General features: G+C 37.5%; 1 long non-coding RNA gene across 4 annotated transcripts in view; it reads right to left on the bottom strand.

The window, feature by feature from the left end:
- The window catches only part of LOC104691869, a 109,718-nt gene that overhangs the window by 15,603 nt on the left and 76,449 nt on the right, over window positions 1–17,666 (bottom strand). For 3 of the 4 annotated variants that reach the window (XR_005604301.1, XR_752286.4, XR_002047520.3), the window contains 2 exons: window positions 6,202–6,281; window positions 503–578 (listed from right to left, as the gene is read on the bottom strand). This is a non-coding gene — a long non-coding RNA (uncharacterized LOC104691869). Of the gene's footprint in view, window positions 1–294; window positions 352–502; window positions 579–6,201; window positions 6,282–17,666 lie in introns of all 4 variants that reach the window. The other variant, XR_752287.4, reaches the window with a different exon arrangement.

Genomic DNA, 17,666 nt, shown 5'->3' with positions numbered 1-17,666 from the left:
GTCCCTAAAACATGCATTGCCACTTATAAAAGTATTAATTATACCTTAGATACTCAGAATAATGAAAATTAGAATTAGTCATGAAATTTGTAGGTGTTTTCAAATACTTACTGAAAATGTGATCTTTAATTAAGAAACAACAAAAAGTAGACAATGCTACTTGACTTTTTATAATCCACTCAATAAAAAAAAAAGATTGCTGTGGCCAAAGACAGACAATTACAGTAAAATAAAAGTCAAGTGTATGATGTAAAAATGAGAGCGAATATTTTAAATAACATTCAGATAGCTCACCTGAGTTTGTTAAAAGTAAGCGTATGTTTGCAGGTCTGTCATTGACATTGAATAATCCTAAGAGTTTTCAATTAAAAAGAAGAAATTTAGAACTTGCGCAAGTAGTATGTTCAAAGCCACTTATAGAGGGGGGTATTTGGGGGTATTTTGTGCACTGAATGGTCTAAGAAATGCTTAGTGAAATACTGAATAGGTAAATTCATCTTACCTTTTCATGTTACTGTCTGACTTTTTATGTGTAAGTAGCTACTTCAATGCAGAGCATTGTTGTTTTCCTGGGAGACCTGCTAGCAAGAGCAGAATATGGATTATGATACTTCATATGTAGATGAATTACTTCAGTTTTCAAACCAAAAAGATTTATCAGTTTCTTGCTTCATTTCAGTTCCTGTAATTCTGCGTGGGTCAATCAGCCAGCCACATATACATTTCAATTTATCTGCCATCCTTCAGCTGCTTACCGAAACACCTGGTGCTCATGCAAAATCAAAACAACATTCCAGTTTCCACATTTGTCACATATCAAGATTCACAGAAAAGTACTTCACATGTAAACAATATTCTTCTCTTCTACTTTGTCAGTACAGGGGGCTTTAAAAGGTAAGGGTCTGTTTATGGATACTAAAATCTCCACCGCTGCCATGGTTCTATTTTCTGTAATCCCTTGAAAAGCTTCCTCATATCACCTAAAAAACAAAATCCAGACTTTGAGTAATAGACCTTGAATATGAATAAAGTTTGAGCTGTTGGATGAATGGACAAAAGAAGAGTGAAGTGTCTGAAGGGGTCCCTGACGAACAAGAACAACTGTGAAACTTATCTCAAGACGGTATGCAGCTCATAATTTTTGATGTCCTAATTTAAAAAAGTGCAGCAGCAAAATGTAATGCCCATATCGTACATCACCTACTTCAGTCTTACAAACCTCAGTAGGAAAGTGTGTGTCTAAAGAACCCTAAAGTGCTTGGCTATAATTTGGACTAAGAAGGAGATAGGGATCTCTGCTTTAAAAAAAGAAAGCAACGCCCCAACCAATCTTTTGGCACTTATTTCAATTTAAAAATGTTTTCTGATGGGAATATGAGGGTGGGAGCAAGAAAATGAACTCCAGAATGATATTTTTTGTTGGAGTTTTTCCTGTTATGTGAAATTCTGTGGCTTTAATTAGTTAACTATTGAGTTATCTGATTTTTTTCTTTTTTCAAGAACATATGTTGTACACCTGAAAACCAGCATATATTTAAGAAAACTGTCTTGGCAGATCAGCTACTTTCATGTCATATGGCAGTTTCTAAGCAGCTTGGATTGTAAAGGCCTTTATAAGCAACTGAAGCTTTCAGAAATGAAGAATGGAAGAGGTGTAGGGTGATAGTTTCCAATTAATGTTATTTAAAAGTAAAGAAATCTATATGAAATGGCAATAAACCAGAGGAAAACATATTTTTTTTGTTTCACAGAGAAGCTGTAATGTCTCAGGCCAGTGAATGAAGACTTAGCATATTATGACAGTGAATTTGGATGTGGTAGGGATGTCATTTCTGGTCCTCTGAACAATGTCCCTGGTTGCTCCTATTCAAAGTTAGCTGCAAAACTCCTTGCCCATGTCTCAGCTTCCAGAGCTCTTGGTAGCTGTGGCTGACAGGCAATTTCTACCCTGCTAAGGACTTGGTGAGACCAGGTGGTCACAGACCAGTTGTAGGCTGCTATCTCCTCTCTCTGAGCATCTCTACCCACAATTTTCTGTAGGGATCTGTATTGCCCTGTCTCCACCACCTCAGGAAAAAGCAGGAACCATGATCTAATTACCAACTGCAGCAGGTAACCCATAAAATTCTTTCCTCACCAGTGCAACTGCTGTCACTGGCATGAGGACACTGTGTCTGTAAGAAAGCAAAAGTCTTGAACAGAAAACACCTGGGTAAACTGGGGTCAAGAGCAATGAAGATATGCTTCTCTTTATGGTTGAAAAAGAGAAACATTCTGAAGAGTAAACTATGCAGCTATGCCTCAGTCATCACCTTTTTTCTTTTCCTTCCTTTTAAAATACACTGATTATCAGGCTTTTTAAAGACTGTTTGATATTTTGCTAAATATAGCCAGATAAAAATGGGCATATTCTTACAAGAACATGGGAGCAGCTGCATTTCTCTAGTTAGTGTCCTGTTTATGACAGTAACAACAGAGGGCACTGTGGGAAGAGTGTAAGTACAGGGTAATGCTTCTCCCAAAATACTCTCTCTGCTTCAGGAAGCAATTGAAAACCCCCCTCTTTTTTTTTTTTTTTTTTTTTTCCCTGACTGCAAGCTAGGAAACATCATGTCTTCTCCAATTTAGGTACGACAATGTCTGTCATCACAAGACTGGATTATTTTGATTGACTGCATCTGCACTTGAATGTGAAGACAAGCCACATGTTTCAGAGAGGTCAGAAGTGTCTGCCTGCCTTCCCCCTGGCTTAGACTAGGGGGAAACCTCTGCATGAGAGTATCCACTTGCTTCCATATCTGAGGTAGATGCTGGTTGAGTACTTTGATCCCAGATTTGCATGCAGCCAGTGAATTGAGCTCTGAACACCCAATAGTGTTGGATGGATCCAGGATGGCCAAGCAGGTGCTGTGAAAACTACTGAACTCTTGCAGCTTCAAAACTTCTGTGCAAAGGATTGTGGCCCCAAAACAACTCAGTGTTTGAGCTGTCAATCTGCAGTGTATATCTTAACCCGTCAGCCTCTCAGATCATAAAAATTCTCCACTGGGTCAGAGTAAAGATCCATTTACCATTGTTCTTTTCAGTTGTAATATGTCTGGTTAAGAGGGTGAGGAAGTAGGGTACAGCATTATTGTTCCATGGAATTCTTCATTCTTCAGTGGTTTGTAGTTCAGAGAATGCCAGAAACCCAGAAATAACATTTAAGAATAAACAATAAATAGCTCTAAATGGATTTGATCAATGGATTTATTTTTCTAAATTGCTAAATTGCATCTTGCAGCAGGGATTTCCATATCTTAAGAGTTCATCTTGTAAAGACCTTTTTGTTTTGAATTTGCTAGCTGTGATTTCATGTGATTTTTTTTTATTGGAAAAGGCAAACCTTCACTGTTCCAAATTCACTTAGATTGCTCATAATTTTTTATCCTTCAGTCATTTCTCTTTCTATTTTCTCTTTTTGAATCTGGGGAGCCTTAGTTCAGTTGTTCCTCATAGAGAAGCTGTTATATTTGCTTGCTTGCCCTTTGTGATCCATCTGTTTTGATTCTCTGTACCTTCAGCAGTCCTTCTACACTCTCTTTCTACCTCGGACACCGGCACAGAATCCATTAATGATGTGAAACATTAATTTATAGAGTGGTATAATAATCTCTCTATTTTCTAATCCTTTCTTATTATTCCAAATATTCAGATTAATTTTTGTATTTCTACTTAGAATTAAGCACTTTTTTTGACAGAACTATTTGTTATAATCAATTTTTATGAGGTACTAGCCAGCTCAAAGCTGGAAAAAGCACAAAACATTTCCTAATGTAATTGTTCAAGTTTATGGAAGCAGAGCACACAGGACATTTCACTGTATTATTGTTTAAAACAATAATACGGGATAATTCCTTTGTAAGAATTACACTGTGGTGAGTTATGACTTGATGAGCTGGTAATGATAAACACTGGTAAAGATAAAACACTTGTGAATGCTAGTTCACAGGATGAAACAACTCATGCATGGCAAGGCCAGCAGAATCTGATGTGCAGATTTGGTAATAAGTTTTGCAGCTCTTTGTCACTGTGTTTAAGAACCCTTAATACACCTGGAGAAGTTGACCATAAACTGGAAGATTAAGACAGTTTCTTCAAAAGTTTAAAAGTTTTTTTTTTAACATAGAAAGTTCTTATAAGAGCAATGGAAAAAGTAATTTTCTAGGATGGGTACTTTAACTGAACTCAGTACTTATAAAAATACACTATTGTTTGAGTAATCTGAGCTCTAAAAGACCAAAGAGGAAAAAAAAGCCTCTCTGGACCAGTAAACTTATTTCAGGGAAATTCAGGCTACAAAACCAAGTTATTTTCAATGCTTCCCTCTTCTCTTCTTAGACATCCAGGTAATACTGACTTTGTATCAACTATTTAATTGATTTCTCTTATAGACCAATATTATTTCCTTAATCCTTATCTTAAGTACTTGCTCTTGCTTTAAGACGACAGTGTGAAAGACATTGTTCCAGACCTTGCCTTCTCTTAAGAGATTAGGAAGCACAGTGTTTGAATGAGGAGGATATTAAGAAAAGAGAAAAGTGTACAAAATTTGAGGGCTGTTGGTAAGCTTTAGGAAAAACTGAATTTCTATGTCTACAGCAATATTTTTCTTGTCTTGGAAAATTTAATCTCTCGAGGAATAAACAAGATGTTTCTGATGACTATACAGTAATTACAGAGAAATTATCTTCTGTGTATCTTTAGTGATTAACAAATTCGTGACTTTTTTTTAACTGCAAAGTGCTCAGTCTTTTATACCAGGCTGCAGACATGTCACTTTAATGATATCTGTAGACTTTGAAAACAAATTTACACAGCAGAAGGATGACACATACGGAGATGATCACAGAACAGTGGTTCAGTAAAGTCAGGACCACATGATCTGCCAGAAGCTGACCTCATTTCTGAATGCTTTTAAATTATATGAATGGTTTTGCAATGAGTTTGGAAAAATAATTATATGCATATTCAATTTCCGTTGCCTTTTTTGTTCTCCATGCTTTATATTTTTACTGATTCTATTTTTTTTCTTAAATGAACTGCCATGCATTGCACTTTAGAGCAATCAGTTACAATTTTTTGTCTTTAGAGGATGTGAGCTACAGTTAAATCACACATTTGCTGTACCCATAATGCAAATAACTCTTAGATCTATTAATATAGTGAGCAAGACATCTCCATTTAAAAATAAAAGTAATTTACTCTGTGTATATTTTTGTTTTCTGAGGAGAGGGGAGCAATTATCTTCCCACTAGTTTATGACTTTCCTCTTTTCTACTGTGAAAACCAAACAGCCATAACACACAGCCATAATTAAAGAATATTCAGGACCCAAGTGGAAACTGTGTCCTGGAGCCCCTTCTAAATTTAGATTTCAAAAACACAGCCGTAGAAAGGGGCTTTTCTGCCTTTGGGCTATTCAACAAACCTCTGTTATTTCAGTAACACTCTAGATGCAAGTTAAAGGGAATGCAACACACGATAAAGAAAAGATTCAAAATCCTAAGTGACGGAAATACTTGGCTAGAGCAGTGCTCAGCTGACTTTGGTATGTCGGATTGTTTGGTCCTGTTTTAGTGTTGTTTTAAAGAACATTTCTGGATGAAGTGAAGCCACAAGTCACTGACATTGAATCAAAGCACAAGGGAAAGGAACTACACCCCTTCCCACTGCCCTGCCTTTCTCACTGGGCCTGCAGTCCCAGCCCAGCACCCACTGTGCTTCCAGCAAAATCCAAAATGGATTCATTTACACCAGTCTCTCCTTCACTCTTTTAGACATTTTGCTTGCCACTAGAAAAGGAAAGAAATAGAGCAGGGCACACTGCCATGTGGATGCTGCCTCTACCTGCTGACCTCAGGGAGAGTTTCCTAATGCTGCCATAAGCCACTTTCCTATTGATCCAGCTGCAGTGCCAGTTGATCATAAAAAGATGGTTAAATCTCTGTGTCATACCTAGATTAGAAAAATGGTCAAATTCCAATTCACGTATCCATGTAAGGCTGAGACCTTTGGTAGGACTCCATCCCATTCAATATTTTGGAGGGGGAAGATAGGAAATAAAATTCATGGGAGAACTTCAGGATTGTTTGAATGCATCGGAAACAGAGGTAAAATTAAAAGTTGGTGTAATTTGTGCTTCTCATTTCACTCACCTACCTTTGAAAGTCCAGACGGTCATGTCCATGCATCCTGCTCGAGGCAGAGGCTAGTGTTCACTTGAAACACAAACAGCCCAACTTTTTTCATGGTTTTTTAACAAATAAGGAGAAAAAAACATGGGAAAAATTAAAAGCAGTCATGAAAATTCACATTTCTCTAGTCAACATAAACAGGCTTTTTTCTTTTATCTTTTATGATTGTGTCTTTGCAAGTATTTACACAGTTTTTTTGGTAGTATATGGTGGGGACAGCTGGGATTAGCAAAAGCCTAGGTTGAATGATTAAATAATTAAATCCTTTAAAAGGATAAGGAATGGACTGGGGTTGATGACATGTCTGGAAAAGGAGTCTTTCCATGTTGTGCACTGCCATTCCCAGCTGCTGGTTTTCACTTCTTGCAGCTTCAGTTCAGACAAATTTAGTTCTCTGCCACCAGAACTCTTTAGTGAGTTATTCCTGATCTTCCCTTGTACTGGTTTTGGCTGGGATAAAGTTAATTTCCTTTATAGAGCTTCCTATAGTGCTGTGCTTGCACAGAGTTGAGGTCTTTGTTTCTCAGGCTGTCCTGAAAATGAGTAGGCTGGGGCTGGGGAAGAGGTTGGGAGGGAACATAATCAGGACATCTGACCCCAACTGACCAAAGGGACATTCCATACTGTATGGTGTCATGCTCAGCCTATAGAGCTGGGGGAAGAGGGAGGAAGAGAGGGACCTTCATAGTGGTGGTGTTTGTCTTTCCAAGTCTAGAAGGAAGCTAGGTGATCTTGAAGATCCTTTCCAACTCGAACCATTCTATGATTCTATGATTACATGTGATGGACCCCTGACTTCCTAGGGATGGCTGAACACCTACCTGCCCCTGGGAACTGGTGAATGAATTCCTCATTTTTCTTTGCTTGCATGTGTGGCTTTTGCTTTACCTGTTATACTGTCTTTATCTCTAACCATGGGTTTTCTCACCTTTAGCCTTCTGATACTCTCCCACATCCCACTGCAGGGAGTGAGCAAGCAACTGTCTGAGGCAGATTTCCCAGGTGGGATTAGACCACAATACCTCTTTAATACATCATAAAAACCTAATGGAGGACAGGCAAAGCAAACAACAAAAAATATGCAAATATCCTTCCCAAACTGGGCCAGAAATGGTGTGCTTAAATGTGCTGAGCCAAAGGATGCTCAGGGAAAGCAGCTCTTTGCAGGCAAGTCTGATTGATACTGTTCTTCCAAACACATAACCATGCAAGAGACTCATTAGCTGTCACAGAGGAAACTTTTCTTCCTGCTCATACAGGGCAAATGCCTGGGGTAGAAAATACATCTTGCAAAGATGACAGCTGGAATCACCCTTGGGCTGTGTGGTTGGGGCTGTGTGTTCTTCTCTCACGGACCCCTATGAATCTGTTTATCATTGCTTAATTCTAATCTGTCAGGAGCATTAGAAAGCCATAAAAAGGAAAGTCCAACTGGTGGGGGCAGTTCAAAGTGTGTGGGTCTGCTGTGGGAATTCCTGTTCATCCCAACCAAGTGGGAATGGTAACGAATTGCCTCCTGCCCGCCATGGCTCTCAACAGCAAAAGAAAATGACTCTTCTGAGAAGAGATGGTTGCTGTGCATCAACCATGCTGTAAAAATATTGGATGTAGACCTTTCCCTGGAGGTCTCACTTATCTGTAATCTTCTTCTGTATGTTTGTGTGATTCAAGAGGCTGTATTTATATCTTATTGACACCATCTAAAAGGTACTTATTTCTATCAGAAGAAATAATATCTGTATGGAAGCCTATTCAGCCTCATGCTTTGTGCAACTTTGCAGAGGTACTGAAGAGTGTTTTGTGTATTGTGATAACTTCAGAGCTTCCTTCTCATCCCTGAGGGGATACATTGCACTTTTAATGCTAAGATCAGTGAGTTTCTTCATCTGCAGTTCCTGATTAAAAAAAACAAATAAATAAATAGCATTCAAATGATTCCTTGCAAATTTAGACATCTTTAAACTTTGATTGCAGCTTCCATTTAAGGGTTTTAAATAATCTTAAAAAACTTTAGTAAAATATATTGCACATTTTTTTCACTTAAGTGTTACTAGTGTTGATTTTCCCTGGATGGAGGAGCTGGAATGCTCTCCTGAAAATCTCAAAAGACCTCTATCTCTAAAATTGGTTGCAAAACTGGTTGCAAAAATGACTCATGCATGTCAGTGTTAGAGGCTGAGCATATCTGGAACAGAACAAACTTCTCTGATTCCATCCCCAAATGCAGCAGCAGTGGCAGAAAGAGCAATTTTGCTTCTCTAAAATCCAGTTTCAGAGTTTCCATCTTAACACACAGAAAACTCACTAAAGTTGCCACGGAAGACAGATCTGGTCATGCTTACATCATTTTACTGTATCCAGGTGATCATCTAGGAGTTAATAAATAATGTGCTCCAAAGGAATCCCATGCTTCTTCCCTTAAACCATTCTGATACCCTCTCATCTTTATTAATAAGCCAGTCTTATTAAAGGTGGCATTATATATATGGTTCAAAGGTGGATATTCAAAAATTACATTTGTCAATTGTTTCTGTGGCAAAAATTTGATACAGAAAGAAAAAATATTTTGCTGACCTTCCATAGTACATTTGAACGAATGACAGCTCACAAGCTGTGAACAGTTTGGGTATTTTAAAGCAGTCACATTCTCTTTATTATTTTCCAAACAGCAAACTAGCAGCTAGGTTTTGAGTCATTAGACTTTGTATGGTTTTGCGTAGACAGGTTTTCATAGTATGGGGGCTACAGGGGTGGCTTCTGTGAGAAGCTGCCAGAAAGATTGTGTATGGACATAAGTCAGTGAGGTGTTTTTGGCAACTCAGACAAGCCTCCTTCCTCCTGAGGGAGTCTGTACTCCATTGGTCCATTTTTGGGTTCCTCGCTTAATTAAAAAGTGAGATTTACACCCCACATAGATATGAGAATTTTTGTCTCACTTTTGACATGTAGTCCATTGTGGAGGGCACATTTATTGCCAGTGGTCAAATAACCCTTTGTATTAGTTATATTCTTGCTTTATAATTATTGAGCTCACCATGCAGTTTCTTTAGTGAATAAATGGATATCATACTGTTGTCACCATTGCTTTGTCAGAAATGGTGACACAGATCACAGGCAGAAGGATTCCCTGCTCTGGTTACTCTGACATAATCAGAATGGACAAGAGGAAATACCTGACCGAAGGAAACAGATTGTCAGAAGTGTTCAAGAGCCAAGATTATTCATTGCTTTGTGTTGCAAACTAAATGTGGGATTCTGCAGGTGGACCTCTTCTGAAAATTGGGCATTTTCATGCATATTTCTCTTGCTTACAATGGAATTTGAGCTGTGTTCTTTTGCTTTTTCTCCCATCTTTCTTTCCACCTGTTTATTTTCAAAGTGACTTTAAATTTGCTTTTAAATAATCATGCTTCCACTCTGGTGTAAGACTACGTCAGCTAGAACACTGTTTCTTTTTGAACTTCTTAAGCACTCTAGTAATGCAAACATTACTGATAAAAACTTAAAGACCTAAATTTTTAGGCACAACAGCATTCTCTACCCAATCCGATGGTTTAGATAAAGAAAGGTGAAAATAATTCCCACAGAGCACTGAAAATGTTAACTTTTGCTTAGACATCACATTATCACATTCTGTCTTACACTCTGAAAAATGCAAGGGGAGTTATACAGGACACACAGCTCTTTTTACTCTAATTTCCAATTAAATTTGATTTGGCCTCCCTGGCAGTTGTGAAAATAGTGACTGAGGCCCCATAGTTCAATCAGGAAACAGTGCTGTAACGAATTGCTAATTCTTTTAATGAATTTAACTACTTTAGGTCGAAATGAATATGGCAATATGATGTCCACGTGCAAGCACATGCGTGGAAAGCTAATGAAGTCTATTCTCTGATTTGCCAGCTTTATCCTCAATTTGCATTTGGCTACAGGAATACAGTTCCAACTATATCAATGTCTGTCAAGCCATCTTGCTTTACAGTTGATATAGCACTAGCACCATGTTAAGCACAAAGTTAATATATCCTGGATAATAAGGAATTTTTGTGTCTGATTTACTATCCTGTCCCATCAATGTTTTTCATGGCTGTTTAGCTTGACTAATGACTTCCAAATGACCACAGAAGACTGAAGTCTCCCTGGGTGTTACAAAGTGTGTGGGGGGTTAATTTCAAAAAGCCTGTCTGAATTGCATTAATGCAACTATTTGACCTGTGTGTATCCTCAGGACAAAATGTATTCAAGCAAAAGGTAGTAACAATAAAGAGGATTTAAAATTGAATTTTTATTGTTTTTCAGAAGTGAAGTTCAGTAAATGGACTTTTCATTTTCTTCCAGGTCCAAAATTGGAAAACTGCTGCCAGTCTCATCCAGCTTTGGTTTGGTACAACCTGCTCTCCAGGGCTTCTTGAGAAGGAATCCTTTATAATATTTTTAGTTCTTTCATACATATATCACAAACCGAAATGACTACTCTGTGTTTTAATTTATTTTTCTATGGTCATATTTATTCTGATATTTTAATTATGATTTAATTAATTTTGCAGGGAATTTGTTCTGCATTTAATTTTGATGTTTTTTTACTATGACTATAAGGTATATGCAGCCTGAGGGGAGGATTACTATCAGTAATAGTAATTGTTTGCCCAGAAGAATCAACAAAATCTATAGTTCTGGTGCATGGACCCAGTGGTATTAGATTAATGTCGATTATTGTCAGTAAATTCCCAAGGTGTCCTGCAGTTTGCCTATAAAAATTTATAGCCAGTCTAGGAATGAGAAAAGACATGTCGTTGAGATTTTTTTTTCTTTTTTTAGATAAAGTTTTAGATGAAATAGGCATGCAATTTAAACACTGAATCCCCAATACTGGAATTTTTTATACTTTTGTTAAAACCTAGAAAATGGTGTGGTCATTAATTAGAAGATCATTTTTTTTCCCACTGCTGCATGTGAGCTTCAGGGTCTTTTTTTATTTAGTTGTTTATTGGTAGGACATTAGATCTAAAAGATGTCAATATTTTAGCCCATATCTTTTGAGAATGAATAATTTTGATGCAGTATTGCTCATTTGTCACCTAAATCTGATTACTTGCCAAGACTGCATTCTTAATGTCAAGGTTTCAATATTAAATATAGATTAATTTTGTCAATTGTGATGTTGACAAATTTAATTGACCGTAATTGTCAAAATTGCTGGTCATTAATTTATTCTCAGATTTTCTGTGTGAAAATATAAACCTGCAAAAGTGTCATTGTCAATTATGGTCCAGTTGAAGTGACCTAATTAGCATCGTGTGATGAACCAACACATGGAAAAGCAAATGGGGGGACATGGTAAGGAGATAATTGAATGTGACGTGAATACTAATACTGACTTTATACTATTTGAATCATTAAAACACTGTCCAATGAATAGTGCTCAATTTAATTTCATGTTTTTATTTGCTAGAACAGCACAGAAAGATAATGAGGAACACCTGAATTCTTTCCACTGGAACAAACATTTGGCAGGACAAATGGAATAACTGAAATAAAAGTGGTACCCCAATTTTATTTAGTAATGGGCAAACTGGCCAATATTCTCTAGGATTCTGACTTACTTCCTTATTTTGCAGCATTTTCCAGACACAAGCTATTCCTGGAAAGGAAATAGTTGGTTGCAAACTCATTTTGCACAGGTGAGTGGGCATCAAGAGAGAAGGAAATCTAGAAGTCACGCCATGCCACCATGTAATCTTACCACTAATGCTGTGAATTATTATACCAACAGACAACTGTAAGAGCTCAACATTTCTTTAAGCCTTATTAAGTACCAAATCAGTGCCACTGAACCCACTGAATTCACTGGGCACTCTTCTGTTTCTTCTCTTTGTGTGAGCTGCATGCAAGACTGGGTCTGTCTGGGATCAGTGTTTAAGAGCCAGTACTCCAAGCTCTCTTTCTGTCTGATGCATTGTCTTGGGGTGACTTTATGATGTGTATCCCATATTGCTGCCCCATGCCCAGAAATTAATTTTGTGCCTTTCTATGCCTTTAAACTGAGCCTGAGAGGGGAGAGAGACAAAACAGAGGGAACTTTCTAAGCAGTTTGCAGTTTGTTTTCATGTTTTCAAGCACACAGAGATAGAGACAGCACTCTGTGTTCAGCTGCAGCAGCAGAGCGAGAGTGGGGAAAGGACCCTGTTTGCTTTTGGCCAGTTTTTCAGCTCCTTTTTTTCTCTGGAGAGAGACAGAGAGTTGAACTTTTGTTTTCCTGGGACGTTGGGTTTTTTTCTTTTTTTTCTCTGCTGGACTGTTTCAACATCAGAATACATCAGGAGGAATTTCCACTGAGGCCTTGGCCCTGGAGGTGGGCCCACTGCCCCGTCCCAGCTCCAAGGAGGGGGAGAGAGAGACTACGGAAGGACTCAGAATTTTCCCAGGTTTCTCTCAGCAGAGCGAGAGGTTTTATCATTTAGCATTATTATCCTTTTCCTGTGTGTTTGTTAAATAAATAGTTTTTATCTCTTTCACTTTCCTTAGAGGAAAATTTATTTTTTCCCGAACCTGGTGTGGGGAGGCATGGTTGTAACCTGCCTTCTCTCAGAGGATATATTTCTAAATTTGCCCAAACCAGCACATGCATATAATCCTCCCTGCAACTGAATTTGTAAAGAGAGGAGGGACAACAATTTTTGGAGGCTTTTATCTCTTGTTGGACTCGTGGAACTCCAGTAAATGTAATAATTGCTGCATAGGCAATGTCTCCTACTGGGTGAACGCTATCTAGGTGCTGCCCTTGGTGTGTGGAGGCTTGTAAGAAACCTTTCAGACTGACTTAAAACTGCAATTTCACTCTGTGCTGCAGGAAGGGGAAGCACCCTCTGGGATGAGTAGTATGCAAAGTCAGGAGCACAGGGAATGCAGAAGTTAAAAGACTGAAGAAGACTTGGAGGAGAAGCCAGAGAAGATAAAACAAGACATGAAGGGTCTTTACTGTGTGGAACTTTTAAGCCCTTCTGCCAAAAATTCTTAAAAATGCTTATAGAGGAACAGAGGGAAATTCCTTAAACTTCTTTTGAATAGACATATTCAGACCAAACATCACCGTTTTCCTTCTACTTCAGATGGTGAACTTGCCCCAATATGTTTTATGCTGGTTTCACACATTTGATGGAAAAAAAATGTAAGAATTTCCATTTGCATGTCTTTGAAAAATTCAGTGTAATGAGCCACACGCTAACATACTAGAAATTCTATGCATCCACTTAAGGCCTCTGCTTATAAGGAGGAAAATATAAAATACACTCTTTATATGCATGGCTTTCTTACTAGTGTTCAAATTAAACTTGGTTTTAACTGCAAGTTTTGATGACTAAATCGTTTCTTCTGCCTAACACACATAGTTGCCATATCTCTGATATTCCAAAGCCAGAACCATTTATTCTGCAAAAGGTTTTTCAGAGAACTAATTATAACATCAAGTGGGGTGGTGCTCAAAACAGAATGAATGAGAAATAATGAGAAAAATGAATCTAATAATTATTTAAAGTAGTGGGTGTTAGCTTCTCCTCTGATCCTGTGGTGGTGGTAGCTGGGAGTAGCTTCAAAGTAACAATACACATGCAGACATTGAGCACATTTTCATTCTCTTATTCACAATTTACTGCATTACAAAAATCTGGTAGATTTAGCCCGTTTTTCAATTAGACTAGCCACTTACACATGTAGTACAAAGCTCTCTGTACTGTTGTACTGGTCAACAAAAGACAATGATTAAATTCTGAAAAAGCACTAGATGAAACTGCTACTACAATAGGCATCAGTAATCAGAGGCATAATCACTTTCTGCTAGAAATCTGTAGCTGTAAAATGAACAGAAATACACATTCAGCTTTGAAGTCCATTTTCATGCAAAGATCAAATAGCTCTGTCATATTTATTCCTCAGTTTTGAAGTGTAAATGTAAACCAATTCAGAGACAAGGAATTATTTACTGTACCTCTGTGGAACAGGCATTGTTCAGAAAAAGTGACAAAACTATTTCTCTGGAATTGTTAAAATTTTGGGGACAGCCACATTTGATTTGAGAAAAGACACAAAGGCGATTGATTTACAGCTGTTTTATGGGATGGCATATTCCTGGAGCACTGAGGTGATGGTTTCAGGGTTTCCAGTGCTTGAGTAACTCAGTGCTGCAGCAGCACATATTTGATTGAACAGATTTATGACTGTGACTCCTTGACCTGAAGATCAAGTATATAATTGTGAGCATGCATTTAGTAAATCCAGGTCCAAACAGCCTGCAAACTGCTGCACCAAGCACCCCTACCCCTCTCTTAGCTCCCAGCCTTCACCAGAAAGAGGGCATTTTCAGCAGCATTTCCAGCACAGTTGCGTACATCTTGCTCAGCTTCTGCAGTACACAGAAGCATTTCTCAGCTACAAATATGGCATAAGGGCAGATGGGTGGCTACACCTCATGAGTGGCAAGTGGGGCTAAGTGAGAGGGAAGGAAGTGCTAGCACATCTATGTGCAAAGAAAAGACGCATTTTGATTTATTTTTTTTAATTTAAGGTGCTCCTACTGAAGCCTGGCCTTTCAACTCTCACAGAAAAACATACATGATAGTAACAGACCAGACTGTGTTTAACACTTTGAAAGCAACTTCTGACAAAGTGTCTACACAAAAACCTATTTATGAATGAGGTGTCTCTACATACCCAAATGATCTATTTCAGTAGTGGAACACTTTTAGGAAAGAGCATTGACTGAGAGGTTTCTCTGACTGCTTTGAGTGAGACTTACCTGAACATAGCAGGTTTTTAATCCATAAAGATAAGATTTTTTCCAAGCAAAATAGGGCATCCCTACTCAGAATTGCTATCAGAATTGTTCCCAAACCTGCACTTGATCATTAGATACCTGTGTTTTTAAGCTGTGTATCTGTTCATGCTATAGCACCAGCAGGGAGAGTGCTGGTTGGCATGGACCAAAACCATACTGGGGAAGATGCTAATGATTTAAGCAGCATGCATGACTGCAAGGCAGTGCTCAGGACCGTGTCCTGTTCAGTTTCCTAGCCTAGAAAAGGCCTTGGAGGTGTTGGATCAAACCATCAGAGGAAAGCCAGCAGGACTGATGAAACAAGGGTAAGAAATTGAATCAGCCATTCTGCTAACAGGCACCTTAATTACAGAGGTGTTGGTAGATTTTACATGGGAAACATGGGACACAAAGCTGTGGAGCAGGAGAACAGGGGGAAGTTTTCCTTAGAAACGTAGTCCTTTGAAATCAACATAAAAAAGTTCTGTTTTGACAATTTATACAGTTTTTCTGAAATTATAAATGTTCATATTTGGCATTTCCAAAGTATGTTTTCCTGTAATAATTTCTCCTTTTAAGAAGAAAAATATATTAAAAAAAAGTTAAACCATAAAATGGTTGATAAGAAATGTGGAAATAAATCTGCTTCAATTGACCTTAGCCAATATTTCACTGATAATCTCTCTGTGGAAAAAAAAATGGAGTTTTCAAAGAGAGATTGAGAGAGATTTTCAAAGAATACTCTCTTTGGTATCATAAAATCCTGCCAGAATGAGAAAAGAATTTCCTACTCAGCCCTGCTGAAGAAAAATCCCAGCATCCCCCATGTGCTGATATATACATCAGACTTTCTTGCAGATGTCTTCCTCAGTAATCTGGTTGCTGTTGCATTATGTGTCCTGGACTGTTTGGACCTGGAAATGTCTCTAATTTCTTAGCAAACAAAAAACACAGTAAACAATTCGAAAGCAGGCACAGGTTCACAGATTTTTTTTTTTCCAGTTGTCATTTTGTACATCCTTGTCCTGAATGGCAAGATAGAGAATGGTCAAACTGTAAGTATCACCTACTAAAATGATGACTAAAATTCCACAAAGCTTGTGCAACAGACTTTTAGATAGAACTGCATTTTCAATAAATGATATCTCTACCAGTGGTAAAGCAAACTAAGGACTTGTGCCTCCTTGAATTTATGACTAAGCTGCAGTGTTGTGAGATCAAGGCAGTTTTAGGCAATTGAAGACTAGCTTCAACCAGGCAAAGATGTAGTCCTGAATTTATTCAAACCATTCTTGCCTAACAAAAATCAAAATGAAAACTTTAAAAATAATGAGACTCAAAAGAATTCCGATTACTTACATTCCACAATTTCAGATGATAAAAACAAACCGCGATAGGAATTCTAGAACTTAATATAATATAGATAGAAAGATGGACTAGATAAAACCAGCTGAACACTAGTCTGTCCTCAAGACCTAACAGGGGAGTAATAACATGCTTTTGAATATGTAGCAATGACTTTTGGCAGATATGCCGTATACAATTCCATACCATGGAAAACCATTGAACTTGATTGACTATTTAATCCATTTCTGAAAGAGCATCACTAAGGGGATGCTTATATTGTTAGTATATATAGTGTATTATATAGTTAGCCAGAATGACACAGGACTGTCAAAATGCTGGTTGCTGCAGCGCTGATATCTAGTTAGCTTCCTATGTCCAGCTGCAGTAAGTATTTTAAAAGTTATGTAAAAATTTTGCTGATACTTGCTGCAGATTTTCTTTTGCCAAGTAGATATTTTGATTATATTAATATAATAATATAATCATTATCCTAATTTGTCCTAAGCAAGAATACCTTAAAATACAATGGAACATCATACTTGCAAAAAGAGATTGGTTTTGCAACTATAACAAAAATAAAAATGTACTTAACAAAAATAAAACACATATGGAAACATATTTTTTATTGTATATATAATCTCATTTTATATATATATATATATATATAACTTCTTTCAACAGCTAACAGTATTTAGTGATTTTATGTAAGTTTGTTCCAGAAACACAATATCAAAGGTGTAGCACTGGATGGTTCGATATAATTCTGACCTACAAGTTGTTTGGTAGAATCACACATACTTTATGTGACATCCAAAATAAGGTAAAACTCAGTTATGTCAATGCATTGAGCAGAAAATGGCAGATTTATGGAAGTTCTGTAGACATGGTAGAGAGTAGATAATACAAAAGCAACTGTATGAATCATTATAAAGAATGGTGCTTATATAAAGAGTAGTGGGCTTTGTGCGCCATGCATTGGAAACAAAACTTCAACTGCTTCGCTATGCCTTGTTCTATGCACTTTTTCATGAAAAGAAAGACTATAAGGTCTTATAAAAAGTATTCTCACTTTTTTTTCCCCTTCAGAGTACCCCAAAGCATATGGTACTATCAGCCTGCGGTTTCCCCTCTAGCACTTCTGAATTCCCTGCTGCCTTAGTTAGACCACATAAACTAAATAATGTAAAGATGGTTTAATACCTTCTGGGTCCTCTTCCTGACATTAATTTTACTACTTAAAAGGCAGTCTTTCATAAACACAAAGTTAAAAATGT

The sequence above is a fragment of the Corvus cornix genome, chromosome 3 (assembly GCF_000738735.6).
Source record: "Corvus cornix cornix isolate S_Up_H32 chromosome 3, ASM73873v5, whole genome shotgun sequence".
Classification (NCBI taxonomy): Eukaryota; Metazoa; Chordata; class Aves; order Passeriformes; family Corvidae; genus Corvus; species Corvus cornix.
The sequence above is the reverse complement of the archived record's forward strand: the minus strand, read 5'-3'. Positions and strand labels throughout refer to the sequence as shown.